This window comes from Lepisma saccharinum, chromosome 3, assembly GCF_977018435.1.
Source record: "Lepisma saccharinum chromosome 3, izLepSacc3.1, whole genome shotgun sequence".
In the NCBI taxonomy this organism is placed as follows: Eukaryota; Metazoa; Arthropoda; class Insecta; order Zygentoma; family Lepismatidae; genus Lepisma; species Lepisma saccharinum.
This window is the reverse complement of record NC_139231.1, coordinates 1,010,779-1,036,751: the sequence shown is the minus strand read 5'-3', so window position 1 is coordinate 1,036,751 and position 25,973 is coordinate 1,010,779.

Genomic DNA, 25,973 nt, shown 5'->3' with positions numbered 1-25,973 from the left:
GAAACTCCCCTTCATTCCCAAAAACTTGGGATCTGTTGACCTTTGACTCAGATGCGGAGGGAATTTGCATGATGACGTCAAAGTCACAGATTTCTGTCTAAAAGGAAGGTCGCAACAGAGGTAGCGAAGGTACACATAAATAATGTAATAGCTGCTGTTCATGTTATGTGAATTTATCCTTCACCAAAGTTGTGAGCAAAATAATATGTGCCGTCTAAATTTTCACTCTTCACTGCAAAAAAATTACACAAAATAGTTTTACCTAATGTCAATGGGGCTGACGGCACTGCCCCCCCCCCCCGGCCCCTGCCTGGCTACGGGCCTGTGTACAACACTAATAAACTTTCACAGTGTGTAGAGGATACCAAGGCGAACAACGTTTCTAAGTAACGTTTTGCTAGTCCAGACCTTTCAGGGCTACGAATGTTCGAAAGGTCACGTGGTATAGGTTTAAGGTTTCATCTACGTTTGTGTTTCTGTCGGATAATGCACTAAATGGATCCTGTGGTATGAATACAGTATCATGCCAATTTGTGTGTATATGTGTGCATATATACCTGCAGGCTGAACATTGCTGGGCTCACCCTTTCCTTCCAGCTAGCTCGGTGGTCAACTTTCGGACTCGCTACCAAAGTTGCCGAGTTCGAGTCCTGGCCTAGGCATGGATGTTATTTGTCGATGTCACTTCGTCAATTTAATCTCATCATCACTCATCTTCATCTTCTCGATTCTTCAAGAGTGTCAGATAAACGACGCTGAACAACAAAAATACAAATTAAAACTTTTAAAATCATGTATTGATTGAGCGGGTGTTTTTACGTCCATTTTATACACGATAAGGCTAATCGGGACTGAACCTACAGCTTAAAGTGGGATGCGAACCATAATGTTCCTCCACCGGGTATCGAAACCGGGAGGACGCTACCACTGCGCCATCGGGAGGCCCTTAAAATCGTGCAGTATCAGCATTCATGGCTATGTTGAAAATGCGATTTTATGTCTTTGCATGCCTTGTAACTTTGTCCAAAGGTATTTATACTAATTTCTATTCGTTACATGGTGTGTCTGTAACTCAATAAGAACCGTCCCTTTTCAAGACAAAATTTAACTGCCAGTTGCAACCACGAATCTGCATGGCTCGTAGCACCGAACAACTCTGCAACGACCAAAGCGTTGTTGAGAAAAGTTGTTCGTCCTGTTGCTCTATACATGTTGTGAAAGTTGGTGTTGTACGGCGACATCCTATGTGTTCGCGCGACCACACACACACACACACCACACACAATTTTTGTCAATGTTTGGACATTTTCAAAGCTTCATGTAGACCGTAGTCTTATATCTTGATTCGATTTGCTTTATTTTTAGTTAGATTTTCTGCCACTTTTGGCTAATAGCGAAGATGAGAATGAGTAATGAAATGAAATTGGCGATTCGAACCCGGGATCCCTAGTTTCCTAGCGCGCTGTGCTAAACACTGCGCACAGTCTTGGAACTTACTAAACAACCCTAGGACCTTTAGAGTATAACTTACTCTACAATTTTGTAACACAATCTTTGAAGTATGGGTTGCTCTTGCTCGCAATTCGAATGTGGCCCAAAGGGATGCACGGTCCTATACTTGAGAAATTCTACACCATCCCCCTTATTCCCCTGACCTTGCACCATCTCACTTCCACCTCTTTCCCCCATTGAAGTTATTTTTGAAAGACGGCCACTTCCCAGATGATGACAGAAATCAATGAGGTGCTGTCCTGAATTTATTGCTAACTTGCCGAGTTATATGAGAAGCTGCATAAAACGATGGGAGAAGTATGTGATCCTGGGTGGTAGCTATGTAGAGAAGGACTAATAAGTGTTCCCCAGCCTGTGGTAAGTGGGTCAGGGGAAATCTTTATTGAACGTTCCTCGTACATGTTTTACTCACAAGTACATAAGAATACAAATACTTCCTGAAATTGTCTTATTTAACACACCTATTTATTTATTTTTAAATATACTTTATATGATTCAAATAAATAAATTAATTTAGACAAGGAATGAGTTTAGTAAAACCCACCCACTTATGCCTATGAAATGCTTCACCATGGAAAACCTAAGAACGAGATTGCTTACATACAGTGTAATATTTCACATTTGAGCATTGCTATTCAATCCTTAGAGACATCATCTCCAAGCATTTAAGACAGTCTTGAAGTTGTTCACTGAACCCTCCCTTCTCTCAAGGCTTCCTTACCACTATGTATTGGTAACCTTGTAATCAAGGGGTCTCGAGTTCGATACCCGGTGGAGGCATACAGTGTTTCGAATCTCACTTTACGCTGTAGGTCCAGTAACTATTAGCTTTGATGTGCAAAAAGTAGACTTAAAACCAATCTGAATTATGTATCAAGTCACTTTTCACTTTTAAGTATGTAGGATGATTTGGGGATGGGGTGAAGAATTTATTTTATTTGCAGAAAAAAACAGGACACAATACAATTTTAGGTTTTAACATGGTTTTAAGTGGAGTTAATAACTCAGATGTCTTGGAAACTGAGTACCCCTGGTATCGTATGTTAGAAAAGAAACGGGAATATGTTAAATATTGCGTAAAATATTGCATTGTTCTGACTTCAGTAATTTGTTTCAAGACAATAGGTGGGTTTCATGTGACGTCAGAATGCGCCATCTTCGCGGCCAATTTTGTTTGTCGTGTGCAAGGAAATATTGCCAAATAACGTGAGCTTCTGTTTGAACAAGCAAATACTGCACAATGTACCATCGTAAACAAGGTTGAAATATCCCACCCGCCCGATTAAATTTTGGCTGGTCGAAGCCACAATTCAGCAGATTGTGACGTAGGTGAAACACACCTATAGGGGAGAAATGCTGGGATTATGATGGTTTTGATTACATATACCTTACTTTTTGAATGTTTTCAGTACTTATTTTTTTAAAAAATGAATACACATATATTATCTGCAGACCAACATAGAAACCAGGAAAGTATTTTCTAGCGAATGACTGACAGAGAAGTTGCAGCGACGAAAAGCAAAGTTAGTAATAAACCTGAGCATCCTCTGGTTCAAGTTTATTTTCGAGAGAAATAAAGTTTTCCGAAACACCGTGCCCATCCTGGCTAAGCCGTTCGCATAATCTTGAACGATGTGTCTAACGATGGACGAGAATAAGACGGGCGTTGTGTTGTCCATCAGATAACATTGCACAGACATTTGCAGAACGGCGAAAAGCTACGTGGAAAGTGGGTTAGTGAGTGCAGGGTTTTGGGTCTCCTACCGGAGCTTATTTGTACTAAGAAACTGGGGCAGGATGAAGGGTTGTATCTCATTATTGGGGGTTCGCGGGAACTAGGCTACAATGGAATTGAATTGTGTAGTTTATGTAAGAAAGCGATGATTTATGTCAGGAACAATATCCCTTAAGAGATGTTTCGTCTGGACAAATTTAGAGTTTAAAGTTTCTTTTCCAAGTTTAACTCTTGTTCATGTTGATATAATTTTCAACATGAAAATATGGCTCCCAAATCGACTGACCTATCTCCACAGTATAGTTTTACTAAAGAATAATGTGAAAAGCATTGATAGCACATTGTATGTACAGTGGTTAACATGCCACTGCAAACTAATAGTCAGTCCCGATTAACCTATCTGAGCATAAAGTGAACTTTAAAAGAACATAACGAAGAGCATTTCCTGCTTTTGTAGCGTAGCAGAGTGATTAATTTGTGTATCGCGCCACTTCCAATGGATCTAGGATCGAATCCTCTTCGGTCCAATGTTTATTCTCATCGTCGCAAATGAAAATCAGAGACATAGCAAAACAAAGTAAGGTACCCTTTCAAACGTTCACAGAAGGAACGAGTGTAAGGTTTTAAAAATTTATTTATGATTCACAAAACTGCAATTTATAATAAATAAAGTATAAGTGCAGTACACAAATTATAATGTAAAATCTTTTACAAATTCACTATAATATTAATTGAACTCAAAACTTGATTATAAACAACATTTTTCGTTTCACCTCCAGGAGCAAGAATAAATAAATTGAACTGCATTGGGAGTGTCACTATTCATCTTAGCGACCCCGAAAGCTATGGATTCCACACTAATATCGGTCGTTTTCGATTATGTTTACATGTCATCCCTTCCCACCCTCACCCCTAGGGATGCCAGGGGTGTCTTAACCCCACAATATACGTGTACCAAGTTTGATTGAAATTGCTCCAGGCGTTCGAGAGTTATGCCGGAACAAACATATATCCACCTATACATACATCCATTTATATATATATATATATATATATATATATATATATATATATATATATATATATATTGCAAGGAATGTCCAATTATAACACCATTCAGCCTTGTTTCCATGATATGAAAAACTCGATATGCTGACCAAGGCAGAAATGTATTTTATTATAAAACATAAACTAAACGTTGTTTTATAATAAAATAAATTCCTGCCTTGGTCAGCATATTGAGTTTTGCAAGGAATGAAACATGCGTTCTTCACGTAGAGGCTGCGTCAATGGTTCTGATACATTATGTTACATTTATGGTGAATATTCTCTGCAGAAAGAAAGAAAGAAAAACATCACTGACTTTGTAAAGCAAACATTTTTTGCATATTTTGGAACAGCATGTAGGAAAAGTTTTGGGCTCATCATAAGGGTTTCAAACCTTGTGTTGAACGTTTACGGCAGTGGAAAAATTGAGAAAGGAAAACTCTAACTAAACTTTGGTGTGGAGGGATCCGAAGAACCACCATGAACCACCATGTGCTCTGAATGTGAAGGGTTTCATTCGTTACAATATAATTTGGAGTATCCCAATTTTGAATCATTGCTAACACGTTCCTATACCAGTGTTTACCACATTTCCTGACCTCCCATTGGCAGATGCTGAAGAAGCGCAGAACTTGGCGTGCAACACAGATGGTCATGGTAGTAGTGGAAGTGAATATGAAGGAAACATTTAAACACCTCAAAACATTTCCAAGAAGAACTCATACGAGATCTTAGTCTGTCAAACGAAGCATCCGAACGTTTAGCATCCAGGCTAAAAGAAAAAACTGTCTAAAGTCAGAAGCGAAAATAAGAATTTATCTTCCATTATTCAGCCAAGTTGAAGAATTTGTGCAATAACATCTCTCGACTACTTTTTTCTTGAAGAATATCGACCAGACGATTACAGACAGTTCCACCAGAAGCTTCAATACATTTTATTGAGCAAAAGGAATAGCAATGCATCTATTCCAATTGGTCACTCAACAAAACTTAAAGAAGAATATGAAATTATCGAAATGGCCTCACAGAAACTGTGCTATAACGAGCACCAGTGGTCCATTTGTGTAGATTTAAAGAGGGTAAACGTGTTGCTTTGACAACAAAACTGATACACAAAGTACCCTTGCTTCATCTCTCAAACTTTATGAATGACATTGAAAGCTTCTACATGGTTAAGTTATGTTTCAGTTAATAAAACATTAAAATGCTGACAAAGGCAAACTTTTATAGTATAAAAATATATATAAAAACGTAACGCTTCCACCCTCTAACAGGATCTTCTTCAGACGAAACTTCACAACAAATGAATGAAAGTTACAAAACATCATCTTATATACACACTCCCAGACAGGGTCCATACACAAAACAACACGAAGGCACAAGTCCTTATCTTAGAACATTTCATTTCAGGTGCCTTCGTGTTGGTCAGCATTTTAATGTTTTATTAACATGGAAACAAGGCTTAACAGTGCTACCATGTTTCAGTTGTCAAGTACTTTTTGGACAACCACAAAGCCTAAAATTAGGAAGAACTGAACCAGATGTTCTCACAAACTTAATAAGTTAGGGTATTAATAAAGGCACATTTCCTCCATAGCCACTTAGACAGATTTCCAGATAAACTTGGTGATTTTAGTGAAGAACAAGGCGAGAGGTTCCACCAAAATATAAAAGTGATGGAGGAAAGGTATCTAGGCAGATGGTATAGACACATGATGGCAGATTATTGCTGAGGTCTACAACGTAATTATCCTGATACCCTACACACAACAAAATCTCAGAAACGTTTTTCTCATCTTTAAGTGTTCATACATCAGAATTATTTGAGTTAAATCATATGTTACTAGACTAAGACTGCCCCCTAAATTTCATGGATTGTTAATGCTTTTCAATGGGACATCCATTACTCAAAAACTAGAGCTAATGTAGAGAAAACTGATGCCATATTCGAAATCACAATGACTCTAATTTTATTGGCAATAAGAAGTGTGTTTGCCGGCGTTTATGCATGATTACATCTCGTTTTTCTATATTGACAGGCAGACGGTTATATTACAAAGATAGAATATTTCTTTTACTGTAACTTTAAACAGTGTATCTAAAGGGAACACAAACATTATCTATTTAAAGATGCACGTATAATATTAGGCGCATCCAGAAAGTAAGTTTCCCTGAGGTCGTGAACAAAAAGGAAACATTATTTCATTCAATGATTTATTGCCACAGATACAGAACTTATCCAGTTACTTGTCAACGTAATTCCAGCCGGAATTCAGACGCTTGTCATAGCGTGAGACCAACTTCTGCGTCGTAGAAGTCCGCCGCCTTGGCGTCGAACCCCTGTGTGACAGCCGTCTGAACCTCTTCGTCGCTGTGAAAATGTTGACCGGACAGGAACTTTTACAGGTGCATGAACAGGTGGTAATCACTGGGAACGAGATCCGGGCTGTACGATGGATGATCGAACACCTCCCAACCAAACCTTTCCAGAAGGGCTGCAGTGCGCCTAGCCATATGCGGCTTTGCATTGTCGTGCAACAAGATCACCCTAGCACTGAGCATACCGCGCCGCTTATTCTGAATGGCTCGTCTCAATGTACCCAGTGTTTCACAGTAACGGTTAGCGTTCACAGTCTTACCTCTGGGCAGAAACTCGATGAGCAGAATGCCTTGTCTGTCCCAGAACACCGTGCACATCACTTTTCGCGCCGACACAGTCTGTTTGAACTTCGTCCTGCATGGATATCCACTGTGACGCCAATGCATGGACTGCTGCTTGCTTTCTGGGGTGCTGTATAAACGTTTCATCCCCTGTGATGATCCGGTTGAGAAAATCGTCATCATCATGGTAAATCTGCAGAAATGTCAGTTCCGTGCTCATGCGTTTTCTTTTGTGTTCGGGCGTCAGTTGTTTCGGCATCACCGGGCACACAATTTCCGGAACAAAAGGCGTTTGGTAACAACGTCGTGCAACAACGACCGAGAAATCTGCGGGAAATGGCTGCTGAGTTCCGTGATCGTGACGCGACGACCCTCCAATATGCGCTGCTGCGCCTGCTCCACAAGCTCGTCCGTAACGGCCGATGGCCGCCCACTGCGCTCGTCGTCATGCACATTTTGCCAGCCTTCAGTAAATGTCCTGCACCAACGACGCACCATCTGCTTGCTCATGACGCCTGGCCCATACACCTGGCACAGCTGATGATGAATTTCGATCGGCTGTATGTTTTGTGCGTTCAAGAATTTGATCACCGAACGAACCTCGCACGCGGCGGGAGATGGAATAGGAGCAGCCATGTTTTATCGTTGCCACGACGCTACTGAAAACTTTCGGGAGGCGTCTTCTAGGACATTCACTATACCGCGTTTGTTACAACCTGTCCCGGTTCCCGCGCTAGTTGCTCCCTGGCTTTTCTCGGTGCTGGGGAAATTCAAAGCCAGGCAGCCAATTAAAATGCGCAACGTCGCAACAGCGTCTACGTAAGCGCCTCTCTTCTGGCTTCCATTCGCTCCTCGCTGCCCAGCAGACGATTTTTTCCTCGTTTCTCATTGGCACCGAAACTGTCGAGCGCTCCCTAGCGCGGGAAAGGGGACAGGTTGTAACAAACGCGGTATAGCCAGGGCATGTGCCTCTCACGCATGCGCAAAACCGGGTCCAATACGCATTGCGTGCCACCTGTGAGCGAGTGGGAAACTTTCTTTCTGGATGCGCCTAATATCTAATATTTATCAACTGAAAACTGACACGGTAGTTGCCCAATACCCGTGTGCTGCAGAGTTATGGGACTCTCCTTTATGTTGAGGCTACACTGAGCATTCTCAGGACGTGAAGTTAGATGTATGCTGGGCATAAACAGCCACCTGTAAAGCTGTAAGTCCAATAAAAATGTGTTGAGTTGAGTTGAAGTTAGAAAATATAACTAACTTCTTGCCGTTGTACAACATTTATTAAAATCAAATCGTGTTTAACATTCACTGCAATATAATACCACTACTCACGTATGCAAACACAGTACAATAAGCTGCTTCCTTGCCTGTCCTGGCAACAAAAGATTGGACAGTTCTAAATATCTCGATAACGGAAATCTCTTCCGCTTCCGGAATTGAGTTTAACCAACATACAACCAAAAGTATACACTTAATAACAGTACAAACAAATAAAACATATACACATTAAAAATTAACAAGGCGTAGCACCTTTTAATGTAAGAGTCACACCATAGATTCAAGGTGGAGACATATCGCACACTGCTCAGGATACCTCTTAAAGCTGTAGTCCCAGTCCCGGTTAGCCAATTTTGGCATTAAGTGTACATAAAACAGACTGACTTTGGATATTGCCAGGAATGCACAAGCTGTAGTCATGTAATGAACGTAACATTTTTATTTCCAATGATGTAAAAATATACTTAATACAATATATCATAGAGACATATAAGGCAAACATTCTTCATTTTGGATGTCCATCAGCAGCAAGCTATACACTTTATATTAGGTATCGCATGTTGTAATTTAATTTTGAACCGCCTATAAGGAAAACCGTAACTTCCTACATTTCCTTCCCCTTTATCCCTATCCACACGTGGTGAGGGGGACGGGGGATACCCTCCTGGAGAGATTGCCCATAATCCAATCAGATCCTCGCTCCAACGAGGAAAGCGCATCGGCGATGAAAGGATGGTGCATGAGGTCTTCTCTTTTTACATATTCTTTTAAAATCCTGGTGCTGGAAAAGGAAGTTTAATGGACAAATGTTATATTATAGCGCTTCGTTGTCTTGAAAGCAGCCGTTTAAACACAAATGTAAATATCTGATGTGTTGTCTACATGAGCTTTTCTGCAGAGAGTCCTGTCCTATATGCCATATGCTCGATTTAAATCCCATGAATTGTGGTTCCAGTATGTTTTGATTGTTTGATTGGTTAGGTTAGTGGCACATAAAGCGAAGTAAAATAAAGCAAATCAATCAATCGCAATTCAAAACGTGATTTCTCCATAATCCAGTGTATATACATTGATGCATTCTACTTCCACATTTCTGAAATCGCTGCTCATCCTGAGAAGAGTGACTGCAGGTCAGCAGACATTATTTCAATATTGGTAATTTAATTAAAACAACTGAAAAAAATAGTATAATTACCTTCTTCTGAGAGGAACCTAAAATTAGCACAAACATGAATAACAAGTCCGAAGAATACGAAAAACAATATATTACATATATTAATGTATTTACATATTTTTACATATTTCGGTGAATTTTACACATTTATGCACATAGCTACATACAAATCCGAGCCTCAATCATTATTCTCGCAATTAACCTGAGAGGGGGAGAATGAATGAATTAATGAGTTAAAACGTTTGGCTGCGTCGGCATTTATAACCATTTTGCAACCTTTTGTGTATACGTACTAGAAAAAATCCTCTTATCCTTAACCCTTGCCTTAGAGTTAAAGAACGGGTGTATAGAGCCACTTGAGAAAGGTTAAACGTGCAAGTTGTAGAAGGACCAGCACAGAATAAACACAATACATTAAGAAAGAGGTACTGATAGACTAAAAACTTACATGGGAGACCCAGGTTCGTTTCCGGGTGGATGATATGAGGTAGGAAATTTTCCGGCGTTGTTCCAGCATAAAGTGGCTCTGGAGCTCACCCAGCCTCAAATCAATGGGTACCTGGGAGCAACGCTGGGGTGGGGGGGGGGTAATTGGCCGAGATCGACAATGTGTGGGGCCCTACCCTCACACCCCCTAAATGTGCCTTCATGGAACGGTGCCGTCTGCATGGGAAATTTTACCTTTAGTCTAAAAACTTCCTCACAAAGAGTGTAAAAGGCCATCTCTTCTCCAATAGCAAGCCCCCGTGGCGGATTGGTTAGCACATCGCGCTACGACGCCAGGGGTCCCGGTTTCGAATCCTGGCCTTGGCATGGATGTTTGTGATTGTCCATTCATCAATTTCATCATATCATCACTCATATCTATCTTCGCAAATTAGCCAAAAGTGGCACAAAAAGCAAAGTAACATAAAGCAAATCGATCAATCAATCATCTCCCAATAGATTTCATAACCAGTTAAGAAGTTGATCAACAGAAGTTTCCATGCCTGATAAAGTAAAAATGGGAACATTCGATAACAATATGCCGAGATCGGAAAATACAAGAGCGGCCTTGACATAAAAGATAACATCGCGGATTCGATCCAAGAACCATTGCATTCGCACCTGTGCATTGATGAATCATCGGCTATCCAGGAAACAGAAGGAGGAAAACACCATAAGGGAAGTGTGGTGGGTGAGCCACGTGGGAAGCCTGTTTGGCTTGATTGTAAACACCCTCCAACGCTGTATCCTTGGCTATCTTAAAATAGATGTCATCAGTTGACTTCTATTGTTCCTTCCTTCATCTCGGAATCTTTATTTGATCTTGATTCGACGAGGCCGGGCCACGAGGAAGCGGGATGATATATGAAACAGGAAGTTTTCGTCGCAAGTCGATGTTGGTCTTGATCCAATGGAATGAATCAGGGAGGAAATTTATGGCCCACCAGCGAAGGAGCAGGCCCAATCACATTTATGATTCGTATGTAACTGAAGCATGTGAAATACCAAGTTACTTTAGTTACTTCTCTAGGTTTGTGTACGTAAAGGTACTGTACGACCACAAGAGTCAAACTCCAAGAAAATGTCGTCAGGACAAAATTCACATGAATGATATTCAGGGGCGGCGCCAGGGGATGCGAAGGTGTGCTTGCAGAGGAGCAACCACGAATTTTTGTCTGGCGGTCGAGTTCAAACATGATAAACGTGCCAATAATAATAATAATAATAATAATAATAATAATAATAATAATATCAATAATAATAATGATAATTTATTTATTTGAAAAGTCCTGAATACAGAAAAATCCATTTTACATCAGGATATGAACCAGAAAAGAAATAAACAAAATAATAAGATGGACACATACACACACATATACATATATAACAAGAATAATAACAACTAGTGCAAAAATAATATTATTTACACTTCAGCTGCTTTATGCACGCCGTTCTGTAAGTCTGCTTTGATAAGTGGAAGCCCGGAGCGTCTTTTAATGAGTTGTAAATGGTTTGTAGCCTGTAGAGAAGTGATCTTTGTTCTAAAGATAGCCTTGAAGATTTAATGTAAAAGAAGTTGTTGCATTTACTGTTGGGACGTGGGATTCTGATATTAAGAAGTGGCAAGAGTTCGCTGGTGAAAAGTTGTCCATTAATGATTCTGAAGAGTAGTGTTAAATCTGAGAGTTGACGGCGAAGAGAAAGGTCATGAATTTGTAGAGTGGAAAGAATTTCTTGTTTGGAGAAGTTTGCAAGTTGGGCATCGGTCTTTTACTATTCTGACGAAGAAACTTACTACTTTTTTTGTTTTCTTTATATTGCTTTTACATGCCATTGACCAAATACAGGAGCCATATTCAAGAATAGGAACAACACACATTGTGAAGTAGGTTTTGAGGGCAGAAACGTGTGTTATGTCTGTAAATCTGTAAATTAGTCCAAGTGTTTTCATCGGTTTCGAAGTTATGTAGTCTATGTGATGGTTGAAAGTCAGTTTGCTATAAAAAATGACACCAAGATCCTTGTGCTGTCGTACGAACGAACGAATTAAAGTAGTAGTACTTGTGCTATTATAAGGACCGGAAAGGAAGAGCTCTCCTCCAGCAGAATTGTCTACACTTAAAACTAGCTCAACATGCCCATATGAGCTTTTTGCTCTAGTGTGGAACCCCCCTCTAATCCAAGAATTTTGTAAAAATGCCCTCAGGAATTTTTCAGAAAGGAAGAGCTCTCCTCCAGCAGAATTGTCTACACTTAAACCTAGCTCAACATGAGTATTGCTCTAGTGTGGAACCCCCTTCTAATCCAAGATTTTTGCTCAGAAAGAAAGAGCCTCTTGCCCATACTTACAAAAGTTGCATCAGCCAGATTGTTGTCCATAAACTTGTCAAAATTGGCCACACCAGAAATTAATCCAATACACACACACATACACACCCATATACACACGTATTTACTTCCAATTTAAGTTCAATTGGACCTCAGCCACTCTTACAACACTGACTGATGCAATGCTCGGGAATTTCTGTAACTAGTGGCGCCGGTATTGATTTTTGTTTTACATGTTCTCCCTAGCGCCACTAGTTACAGAAATTCCCGAGCATTGAAGCTCTGCGTGCAATTATTGCATCATGCAGTATTGTGAGAGTGGCAGGGGAGAACAGATGTGTTGTTAACAGTGCTCCTCATACTTACAGACCTGTTTGGTTTAAATATTCATATTGAACAATATAAAATCTGATATTTGTTGTAATCCACTCTTATTTAGGGTCAGGCTTATATTTGCCCCAGCTTGTTATACAAAAATTAATACATAACAAGGTTATTGCTATTCAAGATATGCATGTTCGTGCAGGTATTTGCGCTAGGTCAGTGTGAATCAATATTTTTCCACTTGTGGGCTATTGGCCTTACAACCTGTCATAATAGGCATAAAAATTTGATTTAAAAACCCAGGAAATTTTATATAAATACCAAAGCGAGAAATATTAACACACATACACACATACACACACACAAAGTACAGTACTGAACCCAACTGATCCAGCATAAAGTTTTGAATTGAAACCCGGGAAATTGTATATAATAAACAATAGCAAAAATGCCAAATCAAAAATATTGCAATCAGTGCAATAAAAATATATTTAGCTCTAATTGGGCTAGACACCAAAAGATTTGTAACCCAGACAAATACAGAACTCCCACGAAAATTTGCCCCAAATGCAATAGAAAATACAGCATGCAATACTTCACATATACACATAAAAATACTTGTTCTGCACAGCCATCAACATTGCCCCTACAACCATCTACATCTGGTCTCAAAAGGAAGCATGAAGCACCTCTTAATGCCAGAGCAGCAAAACAGCCACGCTATGAACCTATCCATAGCAGTTTTAATGCTCAACTTAGGGATTATCGGTTTGAATCAGAGCCAAGATGTGGTATTCAGAATTTTTTGAACAGTGTAAAACCTGATCTGCAGGCAATTCTTAATGCACAAAATGGCTCTTATAAGCTCTCTCTCAAATTGTTTGTGCAATATAAGAAGCCAAACGGCACAAAATTTACACAGCCCCACATGACAGAAACTGTACCAGTATATTCAAATGCAAATTCAGACACAATAATAAGCAGTTTAATAGATCAATTGAACATTAAACACTCTGAATTTGCGGCAAAAGAGTCTGGATGGAGCCTATGCGGCTTTCCGCACAAGTTATATGTTAATATTTCTGAATTCAGCCCATTACAAGGTTCTACATATTTGCCATTACCTATCAATATTAAAAACAGAAGAGCTGTGGTCAATATTAAAAATAATGATAATAAATGCTTTTTGTGGTGTATTTTAGCTGCTTTGTATCCAGTTTCAAAGCATCCTGAGCGAATAAGTTATTATAAACAACATGAGCACGATTTTGATGAAGCAATGGAGGGTTTGGAATATCCAATGTCTGTTCAGAATATTGATAAATTTGAGAAAAAGGCCCGGGATATCAATGGCAAACAATTATCTATTAATGTATATATTTGTTCCACTGGCCGTGATAATTGCTTGATAGATCCTCTCAGAATCAAAGATGATGATTCTGCTGTTCCGATTAAGCTGCTCTTAATTGAAGGGGATGGCACATATCATTACACTCTGATACATAATCTTGAAGCTTTAATCAGAACACAACTAGACAAATCTAATAGAATATTCAGAATATGCGGAAGATGTTTAACTGTACTTGATGGTAGAAAAACAGTGAATGGGGTTTGTAAAGTGAGTGCAGAAATTGCCAAAAACAAATTAATTGAGCATCTGAAATACTGTGGCAATCATAAACCTGTTCATATGGTGATGCCAATGCCAAGTGAGAATTGCAAATTCAAAAAGTTTGAAGCCTTGTTGGAACACCCAGCATATATTGTTTGTGATTTTGAATCGAATCTCAAATCTCTTGCATTCTGTAGCCCAGATCCTGAAGAATCTTCTATTACACCATACCAGCTACATGAACCTTCCAGCTTTTGTTATGTGGTTGTACAGGATGGTGTTGTTACCAAAATAGATTCATACATGGGGCCAGATGCCATCAAAATATTTGCACATAGAATAGAAATTGAGTGCCGTGACATAGCATCTAACATCTTATTAAAATCAAAACCCATGTTGCCTTTAACAGAGAAACAGATTGAAGATTTCAACAATGCAGAAAAATGCCCGGTATGTGATTCTGAATTTTCAGATACAAATATCAAGGTGCATCACCATTCTCATACAGATGGTAAATTCTTAATGGCCCTGTGTAATAGCTGTAATATTAAGATCAAGAGACCAAGATTTGTCCCCATATTTTGCCATGGAGCATCCAATTATGATTTCCATCATTTGATCAGGTATGAGGGGTTTGAGAAGCAGAATTTAAATATTTTAGCTGAAAATGATGAAAAATATATATCTATTAGCAAAACAATTAAAGTTAATGGATTTTCTATTCAAATAAGATTTCTTGATTCTTACAGATTTTTACCTGATAGCCTGGATACACTGGCTGCTCAATTACCTGATGATCGATTCAAAATCACACGTGCATTGTTTCCAAATCAGGACCCGAAATTAATTAGGCGGAAGGGTGTATATCCATATGATTATGCTACAGATTTTTCTAAATTTGATGAGTGTTCCCTGCCTCCACAACATGAGTTTTACAGCAAAATCAGAGGATCTGGAATCACTGATGAGGATTATCACCATGCCCAATTGGTGTGGGACAATTTAGAATGCCGGACATTTGGTGATTATCACATGGCATATTTGAAACTTGATGTGACCATCTCAGCAGATATAATGCAGGCATTCAGAAAATTTTGTATGCAAAATTATGGACTGGACCCAGTGTATTTTTTCAGTGCCCCGGGCCTAGCATGGTCTGCAATGTTTTTAAATACCAAAAAGCCATTGGATCTGATCCAGGATCAAAATATGTATCTGTTTATGGAGGAAAATATAAAAGGAGGCATGGTGCAATGTTCTCAGAGATATGCCAGAGCAAATAACAAATATATGCCTGATCATGATCCAGCACGGCCATCAAATTATATAGTGTATATAGATGCAAACAGCCTCTATGGTCATGCCATGATGCAAAAACTGCCATATGCAGGGCTTGAGTGGGTCGAAGATTTTAATATTGAAGATCTTCAGGGTTTTGATGACAGAGACTGTGGCCTCTTCTTAGAAGTTGATCTGACAATTCCAGATCATTTACACAACAAATTTTCTGATCTGCCCCCAATTCCCGAGGTTCAGTGCTCACCTGGCTCTAAACAGAAGAAGCTCATGATGACACTGGAGGCAAAACAGGGCTATGTCATATATTACAAGAACCTCCAGTTCCTGATGAAACATGGTGTTCAAGTGACCAAACTTGGCAAAGTTTTGAGGTTCAGGCACTCAGAATGGTTGAAACCATACATTGATACAAACACAAAGCTTCGAACATCTGCAAAAAGCGAATTTGATAAGAGCTTGTTTAAATTGATGGTTAATTCTGTATATGGCAAAACAATTGAAAATGTCAGAAAACATACCAATGTTAAAATAATTACTGACCCCAGCCTGAGCAAAAAATTGGTTGCAAAGCCTAATTTCAATTACAGAAGAATTTATGATGAAGATATGGCACTTTTCAACATGAAAAAAACAAGGATTAAGTTTGATAAACCTATTTATGTAGGGGCTGCAATATTGGAATTGTCCAAATTACATATGTTAACATTGTATTATGATGTGCTGAAACCTTTTTATGGTGATAATGTAAAACTGATGTACATGGACACGGATAGTTTTATTCTTGATATTAAAACAGAAGATGTTTATCAAGATATGTCACAGCCTGAATTGTTTAAATATTTTGACACCAGTGAACATACAAAGATTCAACCCCACAACAAAAAAGTGCCCGGCAAGTTAAAAGATGAGACACTTGGTGATGTTATTGTGGAATTTGCTGGGTTAAGTGCCAAGATGTACAGTTTTAAAACATGTAATGCTGTTGTCAAAAAAGCCAAGGGCATTGGCAGAGTAACTGTGGAAAAAGAGCTCCAATTTGAAGATTATAAAAATTGCCTCAAATCCCAGAGTTCAATCAAAACATCGGAATCCAGAATTCAGAGTGTGGATCACTTATTGACTAGCAATATTGTAAGAAAAGTGGCTCTGGACCCACATGATGATAAGAGATGCATTTTATCATGTGGAATACATACTCTACCATGGGGGCATTGTGATTTGAAAAATGGGAATCAATGCCCAATTACAGAGCATGATTTGAAATAAATAAACATGCCTATGAACTTATTTGGGTTTAAAAAACAAGGTATTATGGACCTGCCAGCACCACAACCCTCTCCTGATATGCTGTCTAAACTGAGTGGCTTGTTAATTATTCATCTGAACAGCATACTTACAGATGTTGATGATAAAACAGGCAAAATATTGTACATATTTAACAATAATTTAAATCATTACCAATTACCTGTAGGTGGGCAATTGCAATTTATTACAACCCCTGAGGGTGATGTCAAAATTTCAGTAGGGAGAAATATTTACAGAATTAAGCACTCAAACATGGTTTCTGGCACTGTTTATACTGTTTCTGCTGGTGACTGCTTATATATTGAGGTCCCTGGATCTTATGACAAGCTTATACCTTTTTTTATAGAATTAAGAATCAGATACTCTATAATAAATAACTACTAAACAAAATGCCTAATGATATATTTGGCCATACAAGACATGAAGATCACAGTGATGAGATTCTGATGCTTGATGTCAGAGTCAAGAAATTAAGAAGTGATTTACAAGCTTTACAAACAACACTCAATGCCAGTCTTCAATTAGAAATTACAAATTTACAATCACAATGCATGGACCCTCTTCTTAAAATTGATTCTGAACTCAAATTATTGCTTCAGAAATATACTGATTTGGCCACATTAAATAATTTTCAAAGTTTAGAAGAAGCTGTAGCAGCTCTTCAAGCCAAATTTAAGACCCAGGCTAACAACTCTGAGCAATTGAAACAGCAATTGGAAGAGCAGATAAATAATGTCCAGACACAGCTCCAAACAATTGTCAAAAGCATAAAATCACAAGAAGATTTTGATCTAGTGATTTCCACTCTAAAGGAACAGATTCAGTCACTCCAAATACCTAATCTGGATCCTCTGAACAATGCCATAGCCGAGGTTAAAGAAAAAATTGAGACACTTGAAAATTTTATGAACAATTTGCCATCTTCTGATGCTTTAAATGCAATAACTCGGAGTGTAGCAAATATTAAGCTGCAACTTGAAACATATGAAGATTTTGGAAAAATTCAAAGTTCCATAACCCATCTTGAAGGTACAATAGCAGCAGTGCAAAGTGATTTGGCAAATGTACTAGAATCCAGATTGCCTGGGATTGTAGATACCCTTGTCAGTGTCCAGCAACAAATCACAAAGCTTGAAAACCTCAACACTGAATCTGAACTATCTCATTTTCATCACTTGATCGATGATATCCAAACAAAACTTGAAATTTTACAACAATCCACACCCTCTCAGGCAGATATAACCCTGCTCCAAAATGCTATGCAAAATGTGGCTGATGCTTCTGAATTACACAATGTAAAATTGGCACTTGAATTTTTGCAAAATACAGTATCAAATCTGCCTACATCACAGGAACTTAAAAATATAAAGAGGGCAGTGAATAGGATATTGAAATCAGAAGATATCAAGAATATCCAGGCAGAGATCAAACATCTCACTCAGACAGTGGCCACTCTACCAACCAATCAACATATTAATGAACTGCATGCCCTGTTTGAGGATATCAGAAGACAGGTCCATGATCTTACAGCTCAAAATTCAAAATTGGCAGTTGTTGAAAATTTGCAACAAATTGTAGCTAATATCAAGCAACAGCTAGGGACCATGGAATCCAATCAAGCAAATGCTTTGTCTGTTTTTGCCACCCAGCTACAAGATATTGTACAACAATACAAAAAACTTGCTGTTGACATAAGAATCAAGCCGGGGCACGATGAGATTGTTAGGACTATCAATGAGCATCTTGAATCTGTAACAAGCAGATTGCTCACAGCAGAAAAGGAAATAACAGGCATAATTGAAAATCCAAAACATTCAGTAATTCTTGAATTGTACAGCATCCCCAACAAAGAATATGATTCTCCATTTACACCAGGTGGCAAAATATATATGCTGTCCCCTGCACAATTTTATTACCAATTTTTTGTTGGGGGCACATTGAGACCAATCAAGATCAAATATTGGCTTCAGCCACAGGCACACCACTACCCCACCTTATCAATAACAAATGCTAACAACAAAGTGAAAATCACCAGTGTAGAGTTACAGGATTTTACAGATCCCAATACATTAGAAACAGCCTATGTAGAAGATGATGGCACTTTGGAATTTAAAATACAGATAGGGGACAAATTATATTTAGAAAATCCTGCAGTATCAGCTGCTGAACACCCCATAGTTGCAATATTCTTGTTTACATATTATGTCTAGACAAATTATTGTTGATGAATTACACAGACAGGCCAGACATAATTTTAAGAGACTCCCAGTAGTCACAAAGGGCATAGATGATTTATGGCAAAGCGACTTGATTGAGTTGTCAAGTGGACAGTTGAAAAACTTAGACAAAATCAACAAGGGCTACAAGTATCTTCTCACTGTAATAGACACATTTTCAAAATTTGCCTGGGCTGTGCCACTCAAATCCAAGACTGGAAAATGTGTTACAGAAGCCATCAGAACAATCATCAATCAGAGTGGAAGATCCCCGCGCTATTTGCAAACAGATAATGGCAAAGAATTTTATAATTCAGTGTTTCAACAATTTATTAAAAGCCAGTCAATAAAACATTATTCGAGTTACAGTGACCTCAAAGCCTCAATTGTAGAGAGATTCAACAGAACCTTAAAAAATCTTATGTATAAACAATTTACCCTCCAAGGTAATTATAAATGGATTAATATTCTTCCAGAACTTCTACATAAATATAACAACTCGGTCCATTCCACAATCAACATGAAACCCTCTGAAGTAATGAGCTCATCTGATGAGCAAAAATTGATCAGCACTGTATATTATCCTAGATACCAGCCAACAACAAGAAAGGCCAGATACAGGGTTGGGGATCAAGTAAGAATAAGCAAATATAAGCACTTATTCAAGAGAGGCTTTACAAGAAACTGGAGCACTGAATTATTTACAGTGGTTCAAGTTAAACCTGGGACCCTTAACACATATATAATAAAAGATCACCGAGGAGAAATTCTCAAAGGCAGGTTCTATGAACAAGAGCTCAGCAAAACTAAACAGCCTGACACATATCTCATAGAAAAAATCATCCGCAGAAAAGGCAAAAAGTTACTTGTCAAATGGCTGGGTCATCCGGAAAACAGCTGGATCGATGCAAACAAAGTGATAATATGAACACCTGGGATGTTATAAAAAGGCTGCCAGAACCTGAACAGCAGAATAAGAGAAATGGCAACTTGTTACCTGATAATATTAGGTGTCTTATTGTTGGTCCATCTGCTTGTGGTAAAACTACACTATTAGTTGATAATTTTTTATTGGCACCCAACTGGTTAGACTGGAAAAACAGGCACTTGTATATCTTCTCCAAGAGCTTGGAACAATTAAAATATCAGCAGCTGATGATGCTATATGATGGATTGGATATTGCCACTTTTGAACCAGATGTTAAGCCACTTGATGAATGTCTCGATAATTCTGTTGTTGTGTTTGATGATGTTATATTGGATAATCAAAACAAGGTTAGAAACTTTTTTACACAGGGTCGGCACAAAAACATTGATTGCTTCTACCTGGCACAGACTTTTTCAAAAATACCGAAGCAGCTGATCCGTGACAACAGCAATTTTATATGTATATTTCATCAGGATCATACCAACCTCAAACACATACATGATGAATATGTAGGTGGGGACTTGAGCTACAATGATTTTTCTAAATTTTGCAGCAAGTGCTGGAACCAGGACAGTTATGGGTTTGTCACAATTGATATGACAAGAACACCTAATACTGGCAAATACAGAAATAAAATCAACAATTTTCTAGACGTAGAGACGTATATAAATAAACATGAAAAGGCCAATCATTGATGATCTTAAGTTAAGAGATTATCTTGTAAAAAGATTTAAGGGATGGAAATCAGAGAACCGTGGAATTTATGAAAAACACAAACAAACAGAACAGCCTGTAATTGATGCTATTAATAATTTAGGTAAAAATATCAAAACTGTTACAGAGCAAAATCAAAATTTGCTCACAGAGCTTGTACCTGTAGCTGCAAGGAACATATTAGATTATCCATTCACCCCACTTTCCAGTATTCATAGTCCTATTGCTCCTAGAAGAATTGAGGCTAGTCAGGATCCTATTGAATTGGGTCTTCTTGCTCAAAAATATTTAACCACACCTAAAGACAATAAAGATGAGGTGTTTGGCTTATATGCTGACACAGAGCTTGATGGTAGCATCATACATAGAATTGGCAATTTCAGAGTAACATTTATGGGAGATGATATAATTGTATATTCAGAATCTCGTCTCGGAGAAAAAGGTGCTTTTGTTAAGTACTCCGGAACACCTGGATTGTGGGAACTGATGACCAGGAAGAGACCTGGCAGCTATACAGATCAAGATTATGAGGATTACAAAGAAATATTAATAAAATCAGATGCTCTATACCAGAACAATGATCCCACACAAAAAAGAGTCAAGTCAAGCAGTGGGGCAAAATACAACAATTTAATCAAGCCCATATGGTCTCAGATCAAGACTGGCAGTGGAATCAAACAATACAACACCCTGCCTAAAGAATTTGTGTGGGTTGATGATGTCAGGAAACTTGTAGATATGCTATTGGTAATAGCTGGGGAGGAAAATGCTGGCAACCACAATTTTTACAATGAAAAGGTTGGAATTATGGACATGATAAGCACCAAATTGTCTAATTTTATAGTGAATGACACTAAGGGGATTGGATATCTTATAAAAATTATTAATACTCTACCCCCCAAATTTTGGAATATTTCTGAGGGTCGGGGCTTGGTTAATGACATTATAAACAAACTGCCATTTGAACTACATATTCCAGGCTATCAGTATTGTGGCCCAGGCACAAAATTGGACCATAGATTAAACAGAGGTGATCCTGGTGTTAATCCCCTAGATGCTGCTTGTAGAGACCATGATATTGCATACAACACACATTCTGATCTTGACAAGAGACATGTTGCAGACAAGAAATTAGAAGAGGCTGCATTTGGCAGATTTGTAAGCAAAGATGCTTCTTTAAGTGAAAAAATAGCAGCATTGGGAACCACCATAGCTATGAGCACCAAACAAAAATTGGGGTGGGGGTTGTGAATATGTATATAATAAACCTACAATGAAGGCCAAGGGTGTTATGTATCAAATACCTTATGCAGGTCTCAAATCTCTTAAAACTATTGACAGTCTCTTAACCAAAAAGCAGCGCAAGAAAAAAAATTCTTGTATTGCAAAGGGACATGGTATGAAATTGTTGCTCAGCACCCCCCAATTAAAAAAATTACAGCAATCAAGAAAAAAATCACATGTGGGGGGATTTATATTTACCATCCCTGCCATCTTAGCTGCTCTCGGGGCTGTGGGGAGCTTGGCTGGGGGTTCAGCCGCCATAGCAAAAACAGTAATAGATGCCAAGAAGAATAGGGCAGAATTAGATGAGCAGAAGCGCCATAACCTGGCAATGGAGAAACAGGGCAAAGGTGTTAAGAGAGCCATGAATAAGTTTAAAAAAAACAAGAGCCGCTTACAAACCAAGATATTGAAGCTTTAATCAAGCCATTGGGCATCAAACATTTTAGAGGTGTGTACATGTCTGATTCTTTACCGGAACAACCACTCAACAAAGAGTGTGGCATTGTTAATTTGGATGAATACAAAAATCAGGGCACTCACTGGATCTGTTATCTTAAATATTTAAAAAATGAGGCATTTGTGTTTGATTCATTTGGAGGTGTTCCACCTGAAAATTTAGTAAAATATCTAAAATCAGCTAATCTTTATTACAATAATGCCCGTGTTCAAAACTTCAAAGATGTTAATTGCGGACATTTGTGTTTATCTGTTCTTAGATACATGTCTCAAATAAATAAACCATCAATTGAAGATTTTCAAAAGGCCTTGTGGTATCTGAAACATCATGGGGGTATTCCATCTCACCAGCCAAAATTCAATATTGAAACTCAAATTACATGATGACATAGTGTATCCCAAAACAATAGCTCTCAGAGCATTTTATGGCATGTACTTGATCCCTAATATTACACACCACAACAATACAATTGCAGTAGGGGATGAAAAAATTGTCATTACTCCAGGGCAGTATAATCTATCCACTCTAAATGCTCAATTACCCAGAGGTATAGTGTTAAGTCAAAATTCTGTCACTCACAGAGTAGAGATTGTATCTGCCACAGAAACAGTGAATCTGGGTACTATAGGAGAGCTGTTAGGCTTTGAGAACAATACAAAACTTGAACCAGGCATCAAACACACTGCTATGAATATACCTAAATTCTTAGCCATAGAAACTCTGAATATTCACTGTAATGTGGCTGAGGGTATTATCACCAAATCAAATGGCATAGGCACTCACAAACAAACAGGCATCATTGCAACATTCAAGCCTAATTCTGAATTCATGGAGCCCATCATCTACAATCCATCCCCAACATTATATTTTCCTGTGTGTCATAATAGAATAGATTACATTGAATTGATGGTCACTAATGAAAAAGAAGAATTAGTTGATTTTGCTGGAGCCACAACAACTGCTATCATAGAGATTAATATTTAAATAAAAATACATACAATGGAAAATATTGAGAGTTATGAGCTACAATCATTCCCTCCAAACAGGAGGACATTTGCAAATTTAAATCAACCCAACACAGAAATCGAGGTTGATCTTGATGTAGGGGATGGATTTATACACCCCCACAGAGCAGATCTATACATCAAATTTGATGTTGTAAAGCTCGATGGAACAGCTTATCCTGCAAATTCAAATATAAGACTTGTAGACAATTTTGTGCCGCATCTGTTCTCTGAAATTGAGATCAGAAAGCATGGCGTTGTTATAAACAGAATAGATTATCCCGGCATTACCTCCACAGCTTTGGCCACATTAAAATTATCCAAAACCGAGGCTTCATACTACAAAATAGGCGGATTTGAAGCTGGTGATAAGATATTATCTAAGAACCACACAGTGCTGTTCCCAATGCGCCTGTTGCCAGGATTCTTCTCAGATTACAAAGAAATTATGTGGAAGGGTGGGTTAAGAATCACATTTAGAAGAGCTGCAAATGATAACAATGCTTTGATGAGGTACAGTACAATAAACCCCACAGGAGAAGCTCTGCCTAATACCCTACCAGATGCAGGCAAATGCATTATTCAGACCATGGAGCTAAGAATCCCTGTTGTTGAGTATGAAGCCAGTTATGGTCTTAAATACAAAGCTGATATAATAAAAAATCCACAGGTTCCTCTGCAATTTTATACATATCAATGTGTACAGAAGCCCGCAACTGGTACATATTATGAATTTGATGCTACAAATTCATTCTCCAGTATTCAATATGACATGCCTGATTTTGTGGTAGTACTGTTTCAGACTGGGAGACACAATAATCAGGAAAAAAATTCAAGTAAATTTGATAACTGCAACATCAAGAACATATATCTTAAAAATGGCAGAAATGAGGTATTTCCTAGAGAAAATTACAATTTAGACATGTCCAAGGATGACTTCCTCAAATTATATGAAGCTTTTTCGGCTTTCAAGAGGGTCACTACAGGCAATACAGATATGTACTACACACCAGATGAATTCAAGACACAGAGACCCATGTTTGTAATTAACACTTCAAAAAGGAAACAGGTTGTGGTGAGTGACAGAACAAACATTAAAATTATCTGTGAATTTCATGAGGCTTTACCTGATGACACCATATGTAGTGTTATTCTCATAGGTGAAAAATCATATGTTTATGATGTAAGAAATGAGAGAGTTACGGAGCAATTCTAGAGGGTCTCTACATATTGCATTGTTTTAATATTAGATTGAGGCTGGGGTCCAATTGAACTTAAATTGGAAGTAAATACGTGTGTATATGGGTGTGTATGTGTGTATGTATTGGCTTAATTTCTGGTGTTGACAAGTTTATGGACAACAATCTGGCTGATGCAACTTTTGTAAGTATGGGCAAGAGGCTCTTTCTTTCTGAGCAAAAATCTTGGATTAGAAGGGGGTTCCACACTAGAGCAATGCTCATGTTGAGCTAGGTTTAAGTGTAGACAATTCTGCTGGAGGAGAGCTCTTCCTTTCTGAAAAATTCCTGAGGGCATTTTTACAAAATTCTTGGATTAGAGGGGGGTTCCACACTAGAGCAAAAAGCTCATATGGGCATGTTGAGCTAGTTTTAAGTGTAGACAATTCTGCTGGAGGAGAGCTCTTCCTTTCCGGTCCTTATAATAGCACAAGTACTACTACTGGTTGCATAACTTGTAGGGTGGCGCTGTGCTATTGGATTTTAGGGTAAACCTCATGACAACAGATTTTTCCGGATTTAATTTCAGATTCCAGTCTTGACACCAGCGTTCAATGTGTTTGAGATTGTCTTGGATATAGCATGTGTCCTGAAGTGAGGTAATGTTTCGGAATAATTTGCAGTCATCAGCATACAATAATACTGAACATTCGGAAGAAATATATTCGTGAATGTCATCCATGAAGAGAGAGAAACACAGGGGCCCCAGAGAACTTCCTTGGGGCACACCGGAAATTACAGGAAGCCACGACGAAGAGCAACCAGATACGATAACCTTTTGCTTTCTATTGTGCAAGTAAGATGAAAGTAGTTTAAGAAGAGCTCCGTGAATATTGAATCTATTTGATAATTTGTGGATGAGTTGCGTGTGAGAGATAGAGTCAAAGGCTTTGGAAAAGTCTAAGTATACGACATCCATGTCTTGCTTGGCATTCAGGCAGTTGACTGCTTTGGCAAGCAAGCAAGCAAGGTTTGTGTTACAGGAAGCATGAGGGAGAAAACCGTGTTGAGTGGGAGAGAGGATTTATAAGCGAAATGCATATTCTTTTCCAGACTTTTAATGGTAAGAAGAAAGGTTATACTTCGTATTACATACCTTGATGAGCTATTTAACTAAGGTTGAAATTGCTTTTAAATGCTTATTTCTGCAGGAAACGGTTATGCTTGCATATTTTATGATTTTGGTTAAAAATAGCATATTTTACCCAAATCTGTGATATTTCAATCCTATTTCAATCACACAATGGCATCGGGATGACGACATCAATGCTTCTAAATAGCCGCACGGGAGAAATGGTATCCAAGAAAAGATACAGCACATCCATAATCATTTTGCTAATTACCTGATATTATAACACAGTT